Here is a 25343-nt window from a genome sequence, read left to right as displayed (position 1 = left end):
CTAGCAAAATAGGACTACCCATAACATGCAGGTCAAGGGGTTGCTTGAGTTAGTGCAACAGATTCTTATTTAGAAGGCTCCGAACTGAGAGCAAGACTAAATTACCTTCATGTCACTGATGCAAATTTATGGTAGTTGCTGTTCAGTACACCTATATTGTGGCTGTAGTTTCGTTTACAATATAAACTTATCAGATTAAAAATAAATAAATAAATAAATAAAAATGCTCTCATATTCTGGAATGAAAACATTTTCTTATTATTTAACTTGTATCACATTCCTCTCATCATGAAAAAATGGTGGCAGACTACTGGCATTTACAGGATTCTAGAAATGCCCCAGGGTGTTTGTCTTTTGAGAATAGTTGACGTGGCAGATTAATCCTGTTGGACTTCATTTACTGTTGCTTATTTTCATGTAAAAGTATTTGTTGTAAAAGTAATTGTTAAACATAATTAGAATTACCAACCGTGCTGCGTGAATTCAGGAATAGCTGCAGGGTAGCACACTGTAAGCAAGGTACTGTCCCTAGTACGTGATGCTAAATACAGTTGAATCATTAGGCATAAGTACTATGATGAGACTGCTATAGCTATGAGAGACTGGTCTTTTGCCCTGCCTAACTCCATTGTACATCTCCCAGGGCCAATGTAATCCCAATTTTCCTTTTGAAAAATGATGTGCTAGGCAGCCAGAGAACATGAACTATAGAATTCTAGCAATGTAAAACCAGTGTGCTTTGTTCCACCTATGAAGGAAATTCTTCAGAAACTATATCTAAATAGCAAGTCCAGGAAAAAAGTTTGGAATGGATGGAAAGAAAGGTATTACTTCCAGAACAACCTACGCTGTGGGCTCCACATACCAGCACCTCTTACAGTATGCTGCAGATACTGTGTGTGCATTTTCCTCATGTAAAAAATAGATAAAATGGAAATATTGTTATTTTCCTTGTAGCGTGGTCAAGGATTAAAATATATTAATCAGCAAACACTGGCTTTGCTTTGGTCTCCCATATAACTTTTCTGCATCTTCAAGATGGAAGGTCCTGAGAAATCCGCTGTATCGTATGTCCATACACCTGCATACTCATGCACAGAGGATTAGTTTGGTATTAGAGTAGTTTTACACTCTGACTGGTGTTTTTTCCTTTGGTTTTGGGAGCACGTCTAGTTTCTCTTAAGAATCATTTCTAGTTGATATGAATGAAACAAAAATAAACCTGGCTAAGGGGCTATGCATCCACACAGCCTTTTCACTAGACAAAGTAAGTCAGCTTATTATTACTTCCCTATCATGTGCTTGTGCACACTTACACCATGGTAATGTGGTATGCTACCACTGCTGCAATTTTCCCCACACCCAATTAGAATGACCTGTTTTCATTGTTGCTGTAACTCTGTTGCTTACCTCTTTAAAAAACAAACAAACAAAGTGATTTTGTTTCCACTAACCATTTCTGTTTGACCAGCTGGGCTGGACAAAGGCAGACAATTCCCATCATTTTAAACATTCTGTAGGTACTTAGGGAAAGCTCCAGACTATGCGGATGCAAGCATGTCTTCACTAAAAGATATGCAGAACGATCAACACGAATGACTGTAGCTCAATGTGATCCAAGTTCAGTTTTGAACTATCTGTCCTCGAGTGTGCACCCTTGGGTTCTGCATAGCAATACAGAGTATGCAGCAGGAAGTATTTCAAGGGCTTTTGATGAGGACGCAGGCATAAATTACCGTGTTTAATGTTTTTAATTTTCACTGATAGTGGAAGGGAGAAGGAAAATTGGAGTATTTTCCAAGTGAGAGTGATGAGTTTTCATCCGGTCTCTAGTAAAACATAATCCACTAACAACTGATGTGCAAAATCCCTGGGAGGTGTAGTTGGCAGTCACTATGAATTGTAGTTCACTGTGTGCCATTCCAGCTTTGGGGTTTGACACTAGAGCTCTACAGAAATTTTAGATTACCATATTTTAATCTGCAAGTATAATTCTTCAGATTTCTCTCATTTTCCCTTAAGAGAAGTCATTAAAATTTGCTGACATTTCACCCTTTCTTCAGGGAGCATAGCAAACTGTAGAAACCAGATTCTTTTTTCTTGCAGAAGTTATGTGAGGTTTTACCTTACTTGCTGTCGGGCAGCTTATTTTTCGTGCAGCTGTAAAGCAGGTGTTTGCATCTCAATATAACTAATACTACAGTAAATGGAATGGGCAAAGTACTAATAACTCTGAAAGCTGAAATTACTTTGAGGATCATGAGTCATCTCAGTTGTGGGGGTGGTGCTGAGGAACTAGAATTACATAAACTGTCTCCCTATTGATTTCTTATGAAAATGTGGTTGATTTAATTTAAGAACTTTGAGTAGAGTGTGTAAAAAGATAAACCAGACCAATTTGCACAACGGGTGGCACTGAGCTATAGCATTCAGAATTCGTCCTAAATCTGAGATTGGGCTTGCCTTACTTCCCACTTTTACAATCTGTCTGTCACATTAAATAGCAGTGTCTCAAAGCTGACATCCTTCTTTGCTTCTGTGGAATAACAAGGCTGCATTTCTGAATCCAGCTAGCTGATGAATCTTGACTGGAAACTGAATGTGATGGTATCTGTATTCAGAAATGTTTTATGATGGCGTATGACTAGCTAAGCCAAAGTTGCATTTGCTATTAGCTCTTGATAATTCTTCTTGTGGGATAAAATTTATCTCTGAAAAAACTATGAGCCAGTTATTTCATTGAGAGGAAAGGCACTGCAGAACAGAGCCAAGGAACACGTTCCCAAGTCAGAGCCCTTGTTGAGAAGAACAGAATTCAAACATATGGTCCATATACTTTTAATTACAGGCTTAGTTTGTCTGCAATTTAAAATACTTTAAAGACTTCTTTCTTCCAGTTTATTTCTCTGTTCCGCTATCACTGCATCAAATCAAATCTGCCCGCATTTTCAGATTTCTCCCCTAACTGGGCCTCCTAATTACTGTAAAATTTGTCAGTGCTTTATAAAGCACATTGTTGTGTGTTACAGCGATATAGGCAAAATATATAAATAGCCAGCTCTTTTTGCATGTACAATAGATGCACACTTTCTGTGGGCCATCTTGTGGGTTAGCTATCTTGTGAATAGCTGTGTTCTGGTTTTAATGGGCAGTGCAAAAGCATGGAGAATGCCTAATTCCCTGACAGTGTAAGCAGCTGTGCTAACACAGCATGGTACTGGGTTCTGCTTTTAAAGCAGTTCCTTAGCTTGAGAGGCAGTTAATGAGTAAATCTTTCTTCATGCAGGAAGGGTATAAAAGAAAGTGTCCCAGGGATTATTTTATTTGCTGCTGAAACAAGGTTAAAGAATGGAACTGTGCAACTAATGGAATTTATCTTAGCTTCTTCTATCCAATCTTCAACTTATTCTATTCTTCGTGACTCAATCCGCATAGGAAAGATGGCATGCAAAGTTGTTTTCATGCAGTGACAGTGTCAGTATGGAATTTTTTTAGGACTTTGTTTTTATTTTTGTGGCAAAATATGTTTTATATTTTGTGATGTTTATTTTGAGGACTACTGACGGTCTGTATTGCCCATTGATTTTGCTACCGTCCTGCAGGTCTACCTTTTACAAGAGCTGAGCATGGAAAACAGCAGATTAACTTTTCTCAGAAACGGCACTTAGGATTTGCGTTTTTCTTCTAGTGTGACATTAATGCCGTTTGTGGCTCAGCGTGGCTGTCAAGAGAGTTTGAAAATCAGAGGATATGAGTCATCATACAAACAGTGGTAATGTTATTTTCCACGAATACTGGTCCATGATGCAGCTCTGGATCTGATCTTGCTTTATTATTGAGACCAGAAATTCAGCAGACAGGGAAAGAATGTCCTCGATATTCCTTGAAGCTTTCTTTGATACCATAAGCCATTTAGCTGTTCAGTTCTATCTGAGTATTTTGGATTAATGTAGTAATGAGAATAGTGGTGCAAAAAAACTGAAAAAAGCCTGTCTTAGCACAGGAGAGCAGGAATGCTGGTTAGTTATTGTAACATACTGCAAAACATTTCTAGAGAGGACAAATGTGGTCAGAAAAAATTGTTCCTGTTCATTTCACATTGCCAAAGCGGGAATCATTAGGCCCACTAATCAATTTTCAAGTTTAATGAAGCTTTCTGAACATTGGATTGGAAGATACTTATAAACCACGAGCACTATGCAAAGCATCTGATTTTCCCTCTATTTCATAAATAATTATTGATCTGTACTAATATTTCAACATTCTGGCTTCCCCAGTGTGTGTGGTTGCAATGCTGCCTGTCTAGCTTTGGTTTTTCTCTAAGCTGAAAGCTCAATTATGATTAACTTCATTGGATGAGTTAGATTAAGTTATTGGCCCTTTATGAAGTACTGAAATAATTCTGATTGCTAACAGAAAGTATGATTTGTTATTGATTTTCATTATATTATCCTCTGAACATTGGTGATGAAATATTTTTGAAGATAATAAAGAGAATGAAGTTTGTGTTCTGAAATGACTGATGGGAATGCTGTGGAGACTCTATTAATGAGGCGTCCCTTTTCTTTTACAACTCAGATGACTTGAAGGCAAGCTTTTCAGTCTGCAGAGAAGGCTGAAAGAACTTTTGTTACTAATTAAATGTTCCATTATCCTCTTGCTACATGCCGTGTGCTTGTACCTGAAAAATATTAGTTCAAACTCCCACTGCAAGGAATCACAGAATCCTCAGAGTTGGAAGGGACCTTTAAAGATCATCTACTCCAGCTCCCCTGCAGTGACCATGGACATGCACAACTCCATCAGATTGCTCAGGGCCGTGTCCAGCCTGGCCTTGGAAATCTCCAAGGACAAGAGATCCTATGCATCTCTGGGCAACCTGTTCCAGCGCCTCACACTTTCTCTGTGGAAAGGATGTGTGGAAAAAGACTTTTTCCTTACAGCCAACCTAAATCTACCCTCTTTAATTTTGAAGTTAAAGGGCCTGTTTCAAAATGTGTGGTGTGCAGTGTGTGAACTGTGCTGTAAAACTTCTGAGCAAATGCCACAACTGAGAGTGACAGAAAAGAGCTTGGGCTGTGGTGCACACCATCAGTGCCTTAAATGCCCTCAGCCCCACTGTGCATAGCACCCACATTGTCTCTCTGCCTCATGCCAGATCCTTGGGTGAGGCAGAGCTTCCAGTTCTGGTTTCTTTAGGATGTCTGTAACTCACATGGGCTTCCAGCACTCCTTGTTTCCTTGGGACTGGGTTTCTTTGGGTTTCCAGGTGCCCTCTAATCTGTGTTCAATGCTCAGGATTGTGTGATGTCTGAAGGAAGCAGCTGAAAAGGGTCTCCAAGATTTCTTAATGCAGTAGTTCTTTTTCTTTTAGGCATCAGTAATAATAGTAAACTTCCTCAATGTTCAATCCCTGTTCTCTGATGTATAAACTAAGATTGTTCCTCTCGAGTGGTTTCTCAATAAATCAGTTCTTATCCAGACCAGACATCTTGATGCTTGCAGTCAGCATCCTTCAGCACAACCAGCAGGTCTAGCAGGAAGCTGTCCTCAGTGAACCGTGCCTTCTTATCATCTCCTTCTGCCCTCTGTCACTTGCGCTCTGCTTCTGTTTATCTGCTTTCGGTTTTAACAAGGTATTTTTCCTTCCTCTAATATATTTCACTCTTCCTCCTCAAGACAGAAACTTAGTTTCATTTCCTCAAACTTCTTAGTTCTTCAGGAGCTTGACTTATTCATGAGACTGTTCAGCACCCTGTGCTTCTGCACAGACCTTTTTACTTTCAGATAATTGTGGCTCATAGCTGAGTTTTGCAAGAGTTCTTAATCCAAAGCGGTTTCTTGAAAAAAAGCTTTCCACAAGGCCCATATCTCTCTGCAAAGCATTCCTTTGCTGATAATGTAGGATGTTTTGGTGACACTTGACTGAGCATGGAATGAAAAACTTCCTAGCCAGCTCTTTGATAGAGGATAGAGGATACTCGGTGAGTAGTTGGTTGTCTGTGTCTTGTTAGGACTTGGCTGGTTTCTGTTTTTTTGCGGCAGCGAGTTTTCTGAGTTAGTTTTGGCTGGTGTTTTTTGAGGGAAAGTGTTCGTGTCGGTGAGTGTGCGGAGTTTTCGGCTTTTGTCAGCGGTCGTTGAATTTTCCTCGTAGAGTAGTTTTGCGGTTGGGGTCTGTCAGGACTCGGTTTGTTTATGTAGCGTTGAGTTTGGTGTTTTTTTGGAGATTTAGTGTGTTGTTTGAGCATGCAGAATTTGCTGCTTTGGTTGTTGAGGAGTTAGATGTTTGTGTTTGCTAGGACTTGTTTTTTTTGTGGGGAAAGTGTAGTTGCTTGAGTTTTTCTTTTTGTGTTGAGTTTGGTCTGTTAGGAGTTGTCTTTGTTAGTTTAGGCTGGTGTTTTTTGCGGAGTTAGTGTTTGAACATGCAGAGTTTTCTTTTGTTGTTTAAATTTGGTTGTTGAGGTGTGTTGTTAGGTCTTGGCTTTTTGTTTTGTTGTCTTTTTGGCTGTTTTTTTTTAGTTGTCTTTTGTTGAAATTTCTTTTTTTGAGGAGTTAGATGTTTTGTTAGTGCTTTGCTGGTTTTTTTTTTGGTTGTTGAGGTGTTAAGTTGACTTTGTTAATTTTGGTTAATTGTTTGTGGTGAGTAGTTAGGTTTTTTTTAGGTCTTTGAGCTTTTTTTCTTGGGCTGTTAGTTTTCTTTGTTTGGACTTTGCTTTTGTGTTGCATGATTTGGAATGTAAGGGGGAAACTCTGGCTGCTCACTCTTGGAGTGAGTGGCTGGAGTTTCCCCCTTTGTAATGGGGCTAGAGAGTGGGTTTTGCACTATCTCTAAAGAGATATTATTTTTTTTATTTTTGGGCGGGATGGTGGGTTCATGTCGGTCTTTTTGTCGGTGGGGGGGCCTATGAAGGCCCCCCCTGAGTGGGGGTGTGAGGGGGCCCCACCTGGCATAGGGGCCCCCTGAGTGGGGGTGAGGAGGGGCCCCACCTGGCATAGGGGCCCCCCTGAGTGGGGGTGTGGGGGGGCCCCTCCTGGCATCGGGGCCCCCTGAGTGGGGGTGTGGGGGGGCCCCTCCTGGCATAGGAGCCCCCTGAGTGGGGGTGAGGAGGGAAAGCCCCTTCTTCCTTTAGGGGTTTCCCCTGAGTGGGGGGCAGCTTCTTCTGAAGTTGTCTTCCCTGTGTGCTTCAGTGTTTCCTATGTGGTGATGGCTGCATTGTGGTAGGGTTCCTGGGCTGTAAAGGAGGCTTGGAGGAGTTGGGTTCTATGTCTTGCAAAAGGAGAAAAATGAAGTGTTAGGATAACCCATAATGATGAAACAGCTTTTTTCTATGTAGTCACTAAATGGCAATTGGGAAGTAGAGGGGGTTGCCCTCTTAAAAGGGTTTAGTCTGAGATACCTGAGAAGGAGTTAAGTTGCTATTCTGCTCTAAGTGTTTTTTTGTTTTTGTTTTTGTTTTTTTTCCAGGAATGCAAGTCAGTTAAATAGAAGAATAAAGAAGATGGTCCAGATGGCTCCTTGTGTGTCAAGTCCAAGGCTGACTTGAGTGCTTTTCTACATTTATGTAATATTAAATAATCTCTTTGCATTAATGAGGTTTAACTCAGTATTTCTAAGTGTGCCTCCTTAAATGTGTGCTGAATGTAACCTGTAGGCAGATAACTTAAATTTTAAAAATAAAGTATGAACTAGGACTTGCTTTGTAAGAGAAGTCTTTGAATTACTACTTATAAATAAAATAAATAATAATAAATAAATTATTATTACTTTGTTATTACTACTTTATTATTACTTAAGCCCAACTGTAGAGGGCAACATCAGGGTATAACTGTTCTCATTTCAGTGTGTACCACTGGCATATCTCTAAGCTCACTTCTGTAAGGTGAGAAGTGAGTTATGATGTCTGTCTTGTTTGGAGACAAATAAAATAAAGGCTCAAAATGGTCTTTCAATAAAGCTGTTGTGGCTGTCAGAGTGAGTGCTGTGTGTTGTCAGATGTGAGTGGGATGTCTTATGCAATTAAAGGAAAGAGAAGCCTCGCTCAAGACTTTGTACAGAGGATGCCTGTCTGTCTTTGAATAAAACAAAGATATTACTATGGGGTTTATGTCACTTACCTCAAGAAAAGATGTGCTGGCTACTTCTGGACTTGAGCCTTGTTCCTTTGGTGTGGGTGTTAGGCTGTTTATCTCAATTAAGGTAAAAGGTGATCCCTCATAAGCATGCCCAGTTGTTATGTTGCATAGCCTGTAGAAAAAGAAATTGAGACTTAAATTCAAATTAACTAATGCAAGACTATATAACATATCAGATAGGCTTTACGCAACAAGTGAAACTGCAGAGTACGATACCAGTGATTTTACTGTTGCAGTTGAACTTAGGGATAGAAGTATTCCTTTAATTCAGTAAAGCTTTGAGCTCTTCAGAAAACACTTCTTTCTATGTTACAGTTAAGTCTGCTGACACTTTACTGTGGTTTCTCCCTAGGAAACTCTCTAGCTGCGGCTTTTCCTTTAAAGCCTTTGCCTTGAAACTTGGTGATTTTCTGTGAACCTTGGTCCCAAACTGAGACTTAACTGTAATACAAAAGGGGGTGATGGTATTGTGTCACATTGGTCTGACTGAAATAAATGGAACTGATTCCCTTCTGCCTTTGTTTCTAAAAGCAAACAGGTTGAATCTTTTCTGCTGTAGTCTGCAGTTATGTACTGGCTACATGTTTAATAAATGATCTGTTTCTGCTACCATTGAAGTGCAACAGTTGTTAGATAATTCAGGATTGTGTGCAGAGCTCACTTAAAAATGATTCTGCTTTCCTATTGATATGAACAGCACAGCAGTACATTAGTAGATATATCTAATTAATAGTTCAAGAACATGCTAGAAGGCAAATGATTATCGCAACAAGCATAATGATGGATTGTTTTCCTGAGGAATGCTTAAAGTCTCTTTAACTGAGCTAATAAATGCTTATAAGAAACAAGTTCATCACAATTACAAGTCTGATTTTTCTAGTAAACACAAGGAGAAAGCATCCTATTGCTCCTTGCTGCTCACTGTCAGTCTGTTGACTGCCCCGGCTATTGCTGAGAGTCCAGTCCAAACGCTTCAGCAAGGGGGTTATGACAAGTGACTCTCCTGCACCCTCACCGTCTATGTAAGATCTAAACCAGCTAACAGATAACCAGTCACAGACACACTAATAAAGTATGAAACTTGGTGTGTTACCTACCCTTTCCTTGAACACCTCTCGATACTGATTCCAAATCAGTAAAAAAAAAAAAAAAAAAAAAAAAAAAAAAAAAAAGCTAAAGTATTTATATATATATATATAAAGAGCAGAATTGCTCTTGCCAAACTGCACGTGCTTTGCCAGCCTCTCCTCTCGTCATTTATCCTAACAAACGCTTGCAGTCTCCTTTGTAGGGGTCTGAGTCAGTGCTTTTTTTTTTTTTTTTTTTTTTTTTTTTTTTTTAATATATTTATATATATACATATAATAAAAATAAGAGGTACAAGGAGGAAGGGCTGTCTGCTGAGATAGGACTGACTTTCTGCATCCCCCTGCCCGACAAGCATCTTCCTTACATACTCGGATAATACAGAACTAGAACACGGCACAGACGCCTCTTTTGTTATGCGTGCGCTCAGTGGAGCGAGCGATTGTTAGAAACAGCAAAAAAAAAAAAAAAAAAAGGAAGGCAAACTAGAAAGCAGAACTTATAGCAGTTAATTACTGAATCAGAATTGCTCCAACCGTTGCAGTTAATGAGCCTATCCCCTTCATGCATAATGACAAACAGGTCAGAATCAGTAATACAGATATAGCTAACAAGTACACGCAGCATCAAAGACTTTCAACTGCTAAAATCCAAGACATTTCACTAAACACATTGTCTGCATAGAATCAGTACCAGTGTGTTCTACTACCAATACCCACAAGGGCTGAACAGAAAGTAAGTTTTGTAGCTATGAAGACTCAAACAGCCAAAACCGCCCCTCTCTTGATCCCCTAGACTGAAAAACCCTCTCCCTTGTCACGCCGTGTGGGAGCTCCCACATTCTCTAGATCTACGCTCTCGTGGGGAAGTCTCTAGTAATAGCCCTTCCGCATCAAATTGACTTTTCATGCTGAGAAGATAAATTCCTGCCCTCAAAACCGTGCAATGAATGTCAAAGGGCATTTTTTTTTTTTTTTTCCCAATTAAAGAGAAATAAAGCCTACAATGACAGTAGGAGATCTTTTAAATTCCTTTATCTGATATAACCCTTAGCAGTTTCTAAGTTCTTAATTACTTCACACATCAAAATCCAGCCATATAAACAGAAATATTAAGGCTACAAAGGCTACAGCTATAATCTTTGTAACAGCACCAGAAACACTGCCGTGAGTTCACGTAACAAAAAGAACAAGGCTTACCTGTCTCTGAAGATCTAGGCTCACTGAAAAATTCCACAAAAAAGGGATCTCGGCCGAGAGATCCTTCCTCGCTGGCAAACGGCCCTCGAGTGAGGTCTGAGAGGGGCAGAACCTGGTTCCAGCCCTACCCGTTGTTATGGTAAATCGCCTCTGCCTGTGCTCCCGAGACAGACCCGGTCTCCCCACCCAGGTGCCGGATCGGTGATTCCGACGTGGATTCTGCAGTTCCCTGACAGTCTTGCAAATCTTAACTGCTTACGATACAAGCTATATATATGAATACTATATATATGTGTGTGTGCGTGTGTATATATACACTATATATATACTATATATATATATATGTGTATATATATATATACATACTGGTATACTCGAGTACCTAGACACGCTGGCCTCGGATAAGTCAGGCAGAACCACTTCGCAGAGGGAAGCAGAATCGTGTATCCTTCTCAAAGCCTTTCCCGAAAGATGGGATCCCCCAAACTTCGCCACCTTAGCTAAAGCTCAGTGAGGGCTTAGCGAAAGCTCCCCGGAACTCCAAGGACTCTGACTGAGCTCAGCACGTGAGGAAAGAAGGCTGCAGAGACTGTCTGACTGACAGACTTTTTTACTGTTCTGTTTTAAAAGGAACTCTGATCAAGTGAGATGATCACACAAGAAAGCGCACGCCTCAAGTCGCTGTCTGACTTGCTGAATCTTCATCTCCTCTACTTGTGCTGAGATAGAAAATCAAATCTGACATTTCTCAGAGAGCAGCCACTGGCAGAATTTGCTCGGTTCCCGGAAGGGGCAATTATTTAATTAAAAGAAACCTCACAGTCATATGTTCAAAAGCTCACAGGTTTCCAACCCGTCTTGTTTGCAATGCCAATACTCCAAGTATTTCACTTCTTTTACAGAGAAAAAAAAAAAAACAAACACACAACATCACCATCAACAACAACAAAAAGATGAAATCACCCTTTCTTGGCATCTCAAATCATTAACCCTGCAGTATGTACTCTGCTCACACAAGTCCCAGTTTTCTTTACCCCACGGGGACGAATAGCATCCCCTAAGGCCCGCTCTATGGAGCAGTGCTCTTCAACCTCGTACCCGATGACGCAAATATTGTAATCGTGCGCACCCTAGACATGTTCACTGATGGCACCGAGCTCGGTGGTGCTGCTGATACAAAAGAAGGGAGGGATATCATCCAAAGGGATCTAGACAAATATGAAAAGCAAGCCCACGTGAACATTACGAGGTTCAAAGAAGCCCAGTGTCCCGCTTGGGTCAGGGTTCTAGCGAACTAGAAGCTGAACGTGAGCACAACGGCACCCCCTTGCGGCCCAGAAGGCCGGCGGCATCTTGGGCCGCGTCAGAAGAGAAAGGGCGTCGGGAAGAGGGAGGTGACGGTCCCCCTCCGCTCTGCCCCGAAGGGCCCCGGCTGGAGTCCCGCGCCTGGGCCTCGGGGGGAGAAATACTGCCGGAGTGGCTCCGGGGGAAGGCCGCAAAGGGAGCAAAGGGCTACAATACTTCTTCCAACGAGAAACATTGAAGGGTTTGGGTCTGTTTATCACAAGGGACAAAGGCCTCATTACAGCCTACTAGCACACGAAGCGAGCTCATAAACAGGACAGACGCTGACCTGTTATGCGGTCTGTGTGATACTGTTGTACTGATGTGAAGTACAGCAATAACAGGAGGGTGGCAAAGCGCTAGGCAAACAAAGACGAGCCCGAACGCAGCAACTGCCACAGAAGCAGCAACAAAGAAAAGAAAAACGCCTCACCTTCTAAAGATCTCTCTACTACTCACAGAACTCGGGCAAGATGCTCTCACCTCCGCCGCCGAGTCTTAAATGAGGGCTGCGAAGGGGTGGATCCCGGCTCCGCCCCTTACGCTGCGGCGCCCGCACCTGAGCTCTCCCGGGTCGGCACGGCCCCTTCTCGCCACGTGCTCCGTCATCGCTTCCAGCTGTGACTTGTCATCTCTGTTACAGCCTGAAAGAGACGGGATAAGGCAGAACGGCTGTAATTAACACAGGGGACATTTAGGTGACATCTTAGGAGGCAGGAATGTCTTACTCGGGGCGGCGAGGCGCTGGCGCGGGACGCGCGGAGGAGCCGTGACGGCCCCGCGTCCGGAGGCGTTCCGCACCCGGTCGGACGGGGCTCCGGGCGGCTCCGCCGAGCGGGTGGCGGCCCTGCCTGTAGCGGAGGTGTTCCGACGACGTGATTCTTAAGCTCTGTTGCCACCCGAGCCGCTCTGTCAAAGAAATGGACGCTGAGCCAATATTTCAAAATGTTTTTTAACATTCGTAAGAAAACCCACAACCGACATCAGAATTTCCACAGAGGATTTTACTGCACAAAGCAGAGCCAGAAGAGATTTAATGCAGAGAAACAAAGCGCTCTTGGGGAACTGAGACTCCATTTGCACGTGCTTCAACTCTGGTTCTTTCATTTTCAATTAATGTTGAGAAAGTTCTTTGTGAAATATTGGTGTGATTCCTGTCTCTTCCATTTAAAATGAGATGCGTTATTTTGTTTGTTTTTTCTTTTTTTTTTTTTCTTTTTTCTATATATTTTTTTTTTAGTAATATACTGTGTAAAGCAGGCCATTAATATTAACTTGAAAGGCCTCAAAGAAGAATTTAATGACAATTGGAGCTGTTCAGCAGTACAGAAGATCCCAGACTGACTCCAGAGTTACCCCTTCTTTAAAGAGCTCCTTACATACGCCTGAAAGTCATGTTAGATTTTGATTTTGGTTTACTCTCACAGGATGATCATACATAATGACTCAGTATTTCTAGTATTACAAACTATTCTTAAAATGGAATTTGTGTGAAATTATCTTCAATGTCTTGAACTGTAAACTTCTAAAGACAACACTAACAGCAACATTATCACTTTCAGTCTACTGTAAATAGTTTCCATAATGACTCTCATGTGCCAAAATAATAAATTCGCTTTCCAGTTGAACTGTCTTGTGTGAAACATGTTGCTTTCACTGAACATGTGCTAAAAGAAGTTGGAAAAAAATATTACAGACTTCACCTGGTATGGGAAAGTTATTAATTCAGTTAACATTTATGTAACTATTTATTGAATTAACTATTTATTTATTAGCTCTTTATTTTTTTTAATTTAACTCTTTATTTAATTAACACTTATTGTGTGGGTTGTTTTTTGTTTTTTTGTTTGGTTTTTTTTTGTTTGTTTGTTTGTTTTTTTTTCTTGAGGATGATAGAGATCTCAAATGAAGGTCGCTGTTTCAGACCCTGCCACGTTCAACTGCAAAATCTGGACGCTCGCCCGTAGCAGGGTGCATTTGAGCCCATGTGAAACATGTTTGCATTTAATAATAGAATTCATTATCTCCTCAAGGGTTTCTGCTCTAAACCAGACTCTAAATAAAGCTTCAGGTCCATTGTAATGCCCTGTCGCAGGACATAAAGTCATCTTTCATTGTTCTAATTTTCAGTTTCACTCTGACTCTTAATAGGCAGAGCTGGGAATTCCTATTGCCCTCAAATGCCTATCAAAGATAGTGCCCAGGAAATGTAGAAACTATCCAAAGGCTCCGATGCTGTAAGATATGTGTGTGTCCCCCAGCGGCTCTCCGACAGGAAGCGTCCAGCCTTTTGCAGCTATCGGTACCTAAGTGGACGCTTAACAGGCAGAAGCCCTAATATTCAAATGAATGAAAGGGTGACGGCTGACCTGCATGGAAACCTGCAAGATGAAAAACTTGCTTAGGTTCTGGGTATTTACAACAACCGCTGTTATCTGATATGCTTTTCTAATTTCCAGATGCCTTTTTCTGCTGGAAGTACCTCCGAGAAGACTGGCAACACATTACACTTTCATTACCAAGGAAATGAGGACTAAGATACCTTTATTTCAAAATATTCTAAGTGAAAAATCATAGTGGAATCAGAGTTCCAATTTTAATATGTCCTTACATCTCTATGTATAGTCATTTTGTAGCAGATGTACAGGAAGAAATCAGGAAACAAGACTTCAATATATTAATTATCTGGTACGCAAGCGAAGGCCAGGAACTTCCTTAAGAGTTTCACTCAAAACCACATAAAAAAGACTCTCGAGAACCACCGGTGAGCTCTGATTTTTGGTTGACGTTGCAGATGTAAAATCAGTTCAAGCACTGAGAATGAAACGTTTGACTTCCAGTTGCCAAAGCCCTTCTGTCAGGTTGTTTGGATACTCAGCTCATTTACCCATAGCGCACATAGGAACGATGGGACCGTACAGCCCTTCTTCACACTTTCATTTATATTCCTTCTTTTTCCATAAATACCAAAGGATGTCAGTTGTCATTTGTGATCATCTGATAGAGAAAATGAACCTTGTAACACACTGGGAAAAAGAGAAAAAAAAAGAAAAAAAGAAAAAAGAAATAAAGAAAAGAAAAGAAAAGAAAAGAAAAGAAAAGAAAAGAAAAGAAAAGAAAAGAAAAGAAAAGAAAAGAAAAGAAAAGAAAAGAAAAGAAAAGAAAAGAAAAGAAAAGAAAAGAAAAGAAAAGAAAAGAAAAGAAAAGGAAAGAAAAGAAAGGAAAAGAAAGGAAAAGAAAAAAAAAAAGGTGTATTATATTATGCAGTTATACATATTATTATGCAGTCTCAAATGGAAACAAACAAACAAACAAACATTTCAAGCTGTGGCTTGTGAAGCTGTTACTAGAGATGAGTATGCTTTCCTCAGCATGCTTAAGGAAGTCTCTTTCCATTATAATAATTGGACACGCTGGAGCACAGAACAAAAAGCAAATCTCTTTGTGGAACACCTATTGTAACATTCTCAAAGGGTTGCGAGGCCTTTTTAGGCCACCTTTTTTGCCAGCCGCACAAACTGAGAGCCCATTTTCCAGTGACAGATTGCACTTTGAGCGTGATGAAAATGACATGTGCTGAGTCACCACAAATAGCAGACAGGGATATCACATGACCAAAACAAAAAGTTTAAGGATTAAAAAAAAAAAAAAAAAAAAAAAAAAGAGCCATTTATTTGTGAATAAAAGCTGCCAGACAAAATCTTCTTGACTTAAGAAAGCAAAACTTTCAGTAAAAGCAGCTTTAAACAGCTTAGTGTTTATTACTTGATGCTGAGAAAGCAGACAAATAATGCAATGAAACCCCATGAAACTGAGGGTTTGAAAGATGAATAAAAAAACAGTAAGGGATGTCTTGTGTTACACAGAGAGCTGTTCAGAATTCTGCATTATTCTGCAAATAATCTCTTGTGTTACAGATCTGCTTTTAATTCAGGTCCTTTGTTCAAATCCCTCAAGTGAACACAAGTAAAAATGAGATTTAAAGTCACATATGTACATTAGCACTCAAAAGCAAATGGTGATACGCATAGAGCACTGTGTCTGGCAGTGATGTGCTAAGCGGGGAAAATCTGACAGAGTTATAATCCAGTTTTAGTCAGAAATACTCTTTCATTTTATTGCTGTACAAATTATTTTATTTATCCATAAACTGTAACATCAGAAATACACAAAAAACAACCAGAATGCGTGACACTAGGAAAACTGTACTTGGTATTTATACTGCATTGTAGTCTGTCCTGCAGTTCGTTTGGCAAATTTAATATGGGCTTAGGGCTTCTCAGCTTTTCCCTTCTCTCTCTTTATAAAACGCTGTGTTTGCTCAGTTCAGTTCTCCGAGGCCCATTCGCATTTTTCAGTCTTCAATAATAGGATTCCCACCTACGTGAGTGAAGCGCTGTCAGGCTTCTCCTCAGGAGGAGTCTGCCTTTTAACTTTGCCTTTTTGATGCAGACTCACGGAATGCCTTCTCTACCTCTTAAAAGAAGAAACTTGCTCAAACAGATTAAAAGCGGAGGGAAAGCAGATCATTTCCAAAGAAAAGAATTCATCCGTGTGCAGACTTTCAATTCTGTCCATAAAAATAAAGAGGGAAGGAGCCCGGGTAGGTGCACAGCCCTGAGACAAACCTAACCCAGCAAGCCTGTCGTCACCTTCATGTTGTTCCTCATCTGTAGCTTGGTTTTTCCTGGAGTTTAACTAGCAGCCTGAATTCGCAAACACACCACCTCATCCTGTCCTGAGAAGGGTGCAAACCATCGGCTTCTCCTCCTTTTCGGATTCCTTGTACCACCCTGCTCGTCTGCCAGCGCTGCGTATCAGTCACGTAAACCCTAGCGAGCATAAAGCAGCCCCTAAGATTAAGCACAGTTACCTCTTCAGAGCTCTTAAGTTACAGTACGTGAAAACAACTTCAGAAAGCAGAATCAGTCAAATTTATCCATGTGATTTCACTGCGGCTCTGCTTCCAAGTGATTGCCTCTATATTCCAATTCAGTCAAAGATAAAAAGAAAAAAGGAATGGAGAGTGAAATTAAGAATTCTCATAAGCATGTCCCTCTAACTAGTCACGCAGAGAAGTAACACTAATAGCACATACCAAACACACAACTTATTACTGGGATCAAATAAAAAGAGAGGAAATAAAGATGACAGAGTTAGACTCTTTCCAGTGGTGTCTGACGACAGGACAAGAGGCAAAGGGCACGAGCTGCAATGTAGGCGGTTTCCTCCGAACATCAGGAAACTCTTCTTTAATGCGTGGGTGTCAGAACACTGTCACAGGCTGTGCAGTACCCTACCAAGGAGATCTTCAAAAGCAGCCCGGACGTGACCCTGGGGGCTTCATATAGGGGGCCGTGCTCGAGCAGGTCTCCTCTGGAAATATCTTCTGACATCGACCATACCGTGTTTTTACATCCATCACAATCATGCATGATCGCACCTCAAATATCAGAGAAGCTGGCTTATGGGTGAAAGCACAGAAAAATAAACTGTCATTAAAGAAAGAATTCTCTCTGAAATAGCACCGAGAATAGACAAGTGTACACATTTTTCAACACTAATAAAACTCAACTACTTTGCTGCTATTTCTTCTAACCATAATCAAATGTATTTGTGATGCAGGATTACTTACAATGTACTGATAGATTTTAGCCAAACAATCTCTCCTGTTTGAATTCCAACAATGTTTCTGCTGGCATCAACTCACCAAGTGGGAAAAAATATATCCTATAGGAAAAAGGAGAAGAAAAAAACTACTGAAATGATGAGAAAAGAAGAGTTACTGATTGAATGTATTAAGATTAAATAGGAATGCACTATTAAAACACTAAAGCATAGGGGTGAGTACTACCACAGTCTTTGGCAAGTGTCTTCCTCCTTGAAAATCACGGTCTAGAGTGAAGTATTTGGACATCTGAGTGACATCGTGAGTTTGACGTGAAGGGAAAGGAAAGGGTAAATGCGCTCGAAACAGCTGATTTAGCAAACACTTCCACTGCATCATGATAAGAGAGCTGAAAAAACAAAAAAACAAAACAAAAACAAAACAAAAAAACCAGAAGGACATTAAGGAGCCAGAAATAATCTTGTGTTAAGTGGATTTCTGATGATTGGTAAACAATATAAAAGGCTAGTTAGCAATGCTGAAAAAACAGGTTATTCTGAAACAAGCTGAATTCACAACCCTCGCTTCCCAGTATGTGCTTTTTCCTTGGAAGAGATCGCAAATCAGGCTGCAAAATCGTCTGCTGTATCATGTTCAAATATAATTATTTGACTACTAAATTCAAGACTTTAGTACTTCATAAGGTAAACAAATCTATTTCCTTAAAATATAGCTGTACCACACATTCATCACTGAGTCATTTCACTGTGACTGTCTGTATTGGAAACATCGTTTGACATGTAAATAAATAACTCCAAAAGACAGTGAGGAAAAGTATGATCTGATAATAAGATAATAACACTGAATCATAGGATAGTTTGGGTTGGATGGGACCTCGAGGAATGTCAAGCTCCAACCCCCCTGCTAAAGCCTGTTAACTGAAGGCTCTCCATGAGCGCTGAATAACGCCCGCTGTCAATGTCTCCAGAAAAATAGTACCCTGCTTATAAAAGCAGAAAAAGCACAAGAGGAAAGAAAATTGCTAAGGATAGAAAAACAGTGGACTTCACATACTAGAATATAATGCTTTACAGACTATGCATACGTACATAGAATATAATGGCAGTTCCTTACCAGACTAATACTCTGTTTTAGATCCCGTGTTAATAAAAATTAACTTACGTGCTGAAATAGACATACCTCAGGACTGAGATGGATTCATTGCTATGGAGGAATGAACGGTGACTTTTACTACTCAGAAAACTGTGTTTTGGAACACTGGGTGGAGCAGGCAAAACCTTTCAAAAGCTGCTGTTTCAAGAACTACCGCGGACTTTCCTGCGTGAAAACACATAGGATGGATAAGATAAGCAGACTTGGTCATAGCAAAACTAGAAATAGATTCCTAAATGATAAGAAACAGTAAGAATAACCAGGCAGAATAACTGCCCTTTAACAGATGGCATCTAAGAGGTCTTAGAGAAGTTCACAGCTTTTCAAACTGCTCTACACCTTATGCTTAGTTTTAGCATTTCAGTTCAAAAGTTCAGAACTGCAGAAGAGTACATCTGATGGAACTAACTGAGAACAACAGTAAAACAAAGTGGTTATCAGCATAAACCTGTCAGGTTTTTGGAATATACATATATATTTTTTTGCATGGAATAACCTAGGCCAGGAGCTTAAAAGGATTAAAAATACTAAAGCAGATGGAGATAGATAATGACTGAATCCAATCACAACACCAAATCAATTCATGTGGTTACTTTATAACTGCAGGGAATTTGTCATCTGCGTGAGGTTTTGGTCACTTCCAGGTCATAATTTCCACATGAACAGAAAAATGACAACATTAATCTTGTCTATGTGCTGAACAAATAGAAAACCCAATACTTTAAAACTAAAAAACAAACAAAACAAAACAAAACAAAAAAAGGAAAAACAGAAAGCCCATACTGCTACATGCTGAAGAGAAGCCTCAGTGCTGAGGCAATTATTAAGATTCCCCCAAAAATACCAGAGATCCCTGATCTCTGATATGCATAACATCCGATTAAATGAACAAAACCATTCCCACCTGGAATTAAAAACCTATCACTAGCTCTAATTTAATGATCCATTATAGCTTTCTAAACATATACAGGAGGACATCAGCAAGGACTTTGCCTTCCCAACTCCCGGTGCAACATACCTCAGACACACAAGGAACTGCAGATTTTTTTCCCCCTTCCCTGATCTTTTATCAGAGGGACAGGAGGATGTAAGAGAAAGTTCTTTCTGACTTTTGACAAGCACTGTCTATAAAGCGTTTGAGAGGATACGTGTCAAGTACAACAACACTGAAAGACTGCTTAATAAGCTTCATTTAGAAGATGTATCTGTTCCATAAATACATGAGATAAATGGAAACTAACTAGGGCCCATCTGACATCCCTAGTTTGGAACTTGATTTCTTTTTTTATGTATTTGGCAACCTTTTTTTTTTTTTTTTTTTTTTTTTTTTTTCCTTCTTTCTAAAAATATTGAGTACATTAGGCAACAGACACAAGCACTGACTACTGCTATCTAGATTTCTGCAGCTGTGAATTTAATTGCAGTTCCAAAAACTGAAAACAAAGCAGGATTACCCAACGTTGAAGAACAGCCAGGTTGCAGCATTTACAGCCCTGTGGTTGCTCCGGCTCCTGTGACAAGCCCTGTTGCTGCTCCAAGCCTTGCGACAAGTCCTGCAGCTGCTCCGCTCCCTATGACAGGCCTCGCGGTTGCTTCAAGCCATGTGATGGACCTGTGGGTACTGCAACCCTCCTAAAGGGCGCAAATGTTGCCACGAAGCTCACAACTAGCCTTGCAGTCACTACAGTCACTGTAAGTCTCACAGTTCAACCAAACAACCAGTGCCTGTAACTGTTGTCACCTATAAGCAAAACAAAAAAACGCCTTAAAAAGCCTGAACGTTTAACAAGGAGAGCTTGTAAGATAAGACAAAGGAGGAGCAATGTCACACAAAAATGGGAGGAGAAAGAAATAGTCCAACTCCTAGCATTAAATAAGCTATGAGATGTGTGAAAAGATTATAGCCATTGGCCACCTAAACACCACACACTTACAACCACTGGATCGCTGGAAACAGACCCCGTGCACGTGGCTACTGCCCAAAATACTGTCCCGGGCCCTACAAAGCAAGCCTTCCGGTGACTCGACACCCCAGGGAGAACTGAATCAGACAACGGGACTCATTTCTGAAACAGTCACGCAACCACACAGGCCCACTGATCAGGGCCATGTTAATGCATAAAGTCCAATAAAATCACATTCGAAGAAAGGAAGAATAAAGCACCAGAAGAGAAAAGGACACAAACAGTAGATGGGGAACCAGGCAAATACAATTACCCCTGATTACCCAATTCATCCCATAAATCCAAATAAATATCTAACTTTGGCAGACAGCGCTGACAAACTGCAACGGAAGAAAAGCTCAGCAAAAGTGTTCCTGGAAATGAGGCAACGTACTTCACTGACAATCTAAAGCAGACCCTGCCTGACAGAGGACGTGGGCGAGATTAAGGGAAGAGCTGTGCCATATCAGTCACGACTATGAACCGAAAAACAGGCCAGTATAACCCACAGCTCCAATAAAAGGATTTTCCTTATGGGCGCAGAAAGGAAACTAATGGGTAGCTGACAATTCAAACAGTAGGAAAGACGTTTCAAAGAACCAGAAACATCATTTAAAACTAAAACTCAGTGCATGCCAGAGATTAAAAGCAAACATCGCCGAAAGAAAACATGAAAATAAATTCTATTCTCAAAGTTATATGGTGGCAATAAGGAGCTAAAAAGAGCAGAACGCTTACTTGAACCGAGGCTTCCAAGGACAAAAGGTAAGTCAAGGAGATCGATAATCGACAGCAGCTGCTTCGTACTCGCTCCTGCCGGCCAGGTCTTCCGCGCCGCTTCTTCTTTCTTCCGCAGCAGCTCCCGAACCATCAGCGGCGACACCGTCAGACCCGCGGAGCGGCAAGCCCCAACAACAGAAAAAAAAGGGAAAACCGACGTCGACAAACGAACGGGTCACGCAACCACCCAGCCAAGGAAGGCCTTGCATTCCTCCCCGCATTGCCCCCCCAACCCAATTCACCCCGGCAAAACCCGCTTTGAGCAACTTTTCTCACCTCACTGACTCACTGCGGACTTCCAGCCGGTGCTGCGGGGGATCGCAGAGGCGGGCAGACCGGGCAAATGGTGCCGGACACACAAAAAGCAGCGGCCAAAAGACAGCTTCCCTGCTTACAGGGGACCCCCAGCCACCGCCTCAGTTGCAAAGGGCTTGGGACCCCGGGGCAACTCCTCCCTGGCGTACAGGGCAGCCCCCGTTCCTACGGCCGAGGGAGGCTCCTTCTCTCACCAGTCCGGGGCACCCAGAAACGCACCCCGCTAACGGAGCGGTCACCCCACGCAGGCTGCCAGCAGAGCACAAACGCTCACGCACCCACGATCTGATTACAGGCGGGTGGACGACACCCCTGGAGCCACAGAGCTCGGCCTCTCTCCCGCCCCCCAGTGGCAGGAACGACTCTCAGCAGCCAGGTAACGGAAAGCCGAACGCCTTCCATTCTGCCATTGGATACATTCGCTTTAATTGTAGCAACGAGATAAACTCTATTGATTGTTACAGTAAAAAGCTTTGGAAACAATCTTGTGTTGATACATCAGTATCCTTTATGCCCAGTTACCGTCGCCATCCTGACTTCTTGTCTGCAAACTGCAAAATGTGAGTTTTTCAATCAACCTATGTAAGTTCTCCCAAGAGGATATAAAAACCAACTAGCAATATGTGAAACCCACATAAAATGAACATATATATAGAGATGTTTTTTATTAAAACACATAGCAAAATACAGGGACTGTGCAAACTGGGCTGTGCAAACTGGGCTGTGCAAACTGGACTGTGCAAACTGGACTGTGCAAACTGGACTGTGCAAACTGGACTGTGCAAACTGGACTGTGCAAACTGGACTGTGCAAACTGGACTGTGCAAACTGGACTGTGCAAACTGGACTGTGCAAACTGGACTGTGCAAACTGGACTGTGCAAACTGGACTGTGCAAACTGGACTGTGCAAACTGGACTGTGCAAACTGGACTGTGCAAACTGGACTGTGCAAACTGGACTGTGCAAACTGGACTGTGCAAACTGGACTGTGCAAACTGGACTGTGCAAACTGGACTGTGCAAACTGGACTGTGCAAACTGGACTGTGCAAACTGGACTGTGCAAACTGGACTGTGCAAACTGGACTGTGCAAACTGGACTGTGCAAACTGGACTGTGCAAACTGGACTGTGCAAACTGGACTGTGCAAACTGGACTGTGCAAACTGGACTGTGCAAACTGGACTGTGCAAACTGGACTGTGCAAACTGGACTGTGCAAACTGGACTGTGCAAACTGGACTGTGCAAACTGGACTGTGCAAACTGGACTGTGCAAACTGGACTGTGCAAACTGGACTGTGCAAACTGGACTGTGCAAACTGGACTGTGCAAACTGGACTGTGCAAACTGGACTGTGCAAACTGGACTGTGCAAACTGGACTGTGCAAACTGGACTGTGCAAACTGGACTGTGCAAACTGGACTGTGCAAACTGACACTATGATTGTCCATAGAACTTGCTGTTAAACACATGCTGTTGATTAAATACATGCAGGTGCACTATTCTGGTTCAAAGCATGGTCCATAAAATCAGCAAAGAAGAAGAAAAACATGTCTATTTAAGCTACAGCAGCGCACAGTAAATTTAGGCATTACCTAGATCTGCAGACAGAATACTTCCAGGCATACTTACAGGGACCGGTGAATTCATATACAGAGAAATGTGTTCAAAAACAGCATGAATGAAAAGTTTATTTTATTATCTAAGTACTCTTAATTTAGTTAGAAGACATGCAGATTATTCTGTTCTCAAAATGCATCTTGTTGGCAGCAACTGGTTACCCAACAACATCTATTTCCTGTCTTTATGAATACACAGTATTCAAGACTGATCAGATCTTAGGCTGTCACATTGATTAGCCTAACTCCTACCCATGAAACTTTTAAAATATGTTGCTTTCTTAAGCTGTATCCTCTCTCAAAGATCTGTTTGGACATATTCTAGCAGGATTCATTGCCTACTTACCACAGAGATGCTCTCTGCAAAGGGCATGCCACGATTTTCATTGGGCATCCAGATGTTGCACATCACTGTCATCTAGTATTCTGTAGATACCAGATCCCAGTTCACATTCCCATGAAACAGCTGTAGATCCATCTTATCAGTGTAGATATATCTGCCCAGTACCACAGGTCACAACCTTTTGAACACTGCTATACATGTCCTTGATTTCTGTAAAGCCTTTTGGTATTGCATTACACTGCACTGATTCTACAGCGAAATACTAACACGGGTGCAATCAAACCATCAAGCCAATTCTCACTTTGATAATAAACTGTTCTACAAGCACCTTTCTCTTAAAAAGTAACTGAACAGATCTTACCTCTCACTCCAGAAACATCTGAGATGCCACTTCTTGCAGGAGCTGCAATCGCGGTAGGCTCTAATTCAGCCAGTCCTACTGGCTTGTGGAAGTAGCTCTGTTGCACTAAACTATGTCATTTGCGACTTTCTGCAGCTTTTATTGTGTAGATGTTTGATTGGAAGCTGATGAATGAAAACTAATTCTCTACAGCTAAATCCGCTACCTCAAATGGGAAAAACTTTCAAGCATGGTTCAAGCAACTTCTGTGGCTTCAAATAAATGGTAAACTAATTATGGTATGAAACAACATAACCATTTTGTACATAGAACACTTACTCTGTATCTATTTTCTTGGGTGACGTTGTTGTGTAAATGCAGAATTGTGGAATTAAATGACAACTTATTTCACCTAATAAGTACTATAAATATCATAAATATCACTTCAACCTTCTTGTATTCTACCTGCTCTTTCCTCTCCAGCAAGAAAACTACTTCAGGATTTCACTATGCAAGGGAACTTCAAGCAGCTCCTAAGGATGTTCATTGTGCCACATGTAACCGTCAGCGATCGCGTAACTTGTAATACAGTTACCAGCATCTGCAAACACAACATTAAAAAAAGGTCACATTGATTTTTTATTATTAATTAAATAAGTGTAAAGAAACTTAATAAAGTGATTTATCTTTGGCATTTAATCTTTGCAATTGAATGAAATATTACTGCACCTCCATGCATCACCACAGCCATAAATCATCAGTTGCATTTCAAGAGCAAAGCAGGGCAGAGCTATAAATTCCTACATCACAAAATAACAACACAAACTTACTGAGAATTCTTTGGCAGACTACCCAATTGTAAACCAGCTGTACAAAACAAATAGTCTCTTAACATTACTGCTTTGAGGACATTCCTCTCTAGGAAGATAGAAATGATTCTTAAGATAAAAGCTGCTGTGAAGATATGTTCAGCATACTGAATATACTCAAAATACAGAAGGCATGCATTGAACATCACATGCGCGTTGACCCGAGAGCATACAGAGATAAAGTACTTGTAATCCAAGATGAATTTCAAAAGCAATGAGCAGCACAAAACATAGAATGAGCAAATTATCTATAATGAAAATAAACTCCATCAAGTTTTCAAACTAAAACCCCGCTCATTTCATAATCCAGTAGGCCCATAACTATCACTGCTGCATCCAAAATTACTTTGGTAAAGGCAAGTGCTACAGGGCCCAGCATGACTCAGTCTTACACATTTGACTAGCGGGGATGTCTGCTCTACCTGGGCAAGTGGTGGTGCGTGCTGCTGACGGGTCCCCACAACATAACAGTTCTCAACCAGTTTACTAATATGTAATGACACAAATTGGTTGATAAGGACTACAGTGCAGAAAAACCTTCTAAGCTTTAGCAGTAATACCTGAACAGTAAGAATCATAGCATTATTCAGGT

At 41.1% G+C, this 25343-nt stretch overlaps 2 long non-coding RNA genes across 7 annotated transcripts; both read right to left on the bottom strand.

Annotated features, from left to right (window-relative positions):
* Positions 1-49: 49 nt before the first annotated feature.
* Positions 50-12326, bottom strand: LOC140254381 (uncharacterized). Its single transcript, XR_011904182.1, has 3 exons — positions 12196-12326; positions 8116-8245; positions 50-7267 (listed from the first exon to the last, which is right to left on the bottom strand). It is a non-coding gene; the product is annotated as an uncharacterized lncRNA (long non-coding RNA).
* Positions 12327-14290: 1964 nt separating this feature from the next.
* On the bottom strand, positions 14291-21909 carry LOC140254110 (uncharacterized). 6 transcript variants are annotated; one of them, XR_011904062.1, is made up of 7 exons: positions 21225-21909; positions 19998-20284; positions 18571-18708; positions 17617-17779; positions 17398-17492; positions 16636-16742; positions 14291-14788 (listed from the first exon to the last, which is right to left on the bottom strand). It is a non-coding gene; the product is annotated as an uncharacterized lncRNA (long non-coding RNA). The 6 variants fall into 6 exon arrangements; XR_011904059.1 differs by having other exon boundaries at positions 14366-14788; positions 16636-17226; XR_011904063.1 differs by lacking the exon at positions 16636-16742.
* Positions 21910-25343: the final 3434 nt, after the last annotated feature.

Source organism: Excalfactoria chinensis, chromosome 6 (genome assembly GCF_039878825.1).
Source record: "Excalfactoria chinensis isolate bCotChi1 chromosome 6, bCotChi1.hap2, whole genome shotgun sequence".
Lineage (NCBI taxonomy): Eukaryota > Metazoa > Chordata > Aves > Galliformes > Phasianidae > Excalfactoria > Excalfactoria chinensis.
The sequence above is the reverse complement of the archived record's forward strand: the minus strand, read 5'-3'. Positions and strand labels throughout refer to the sequence as shown.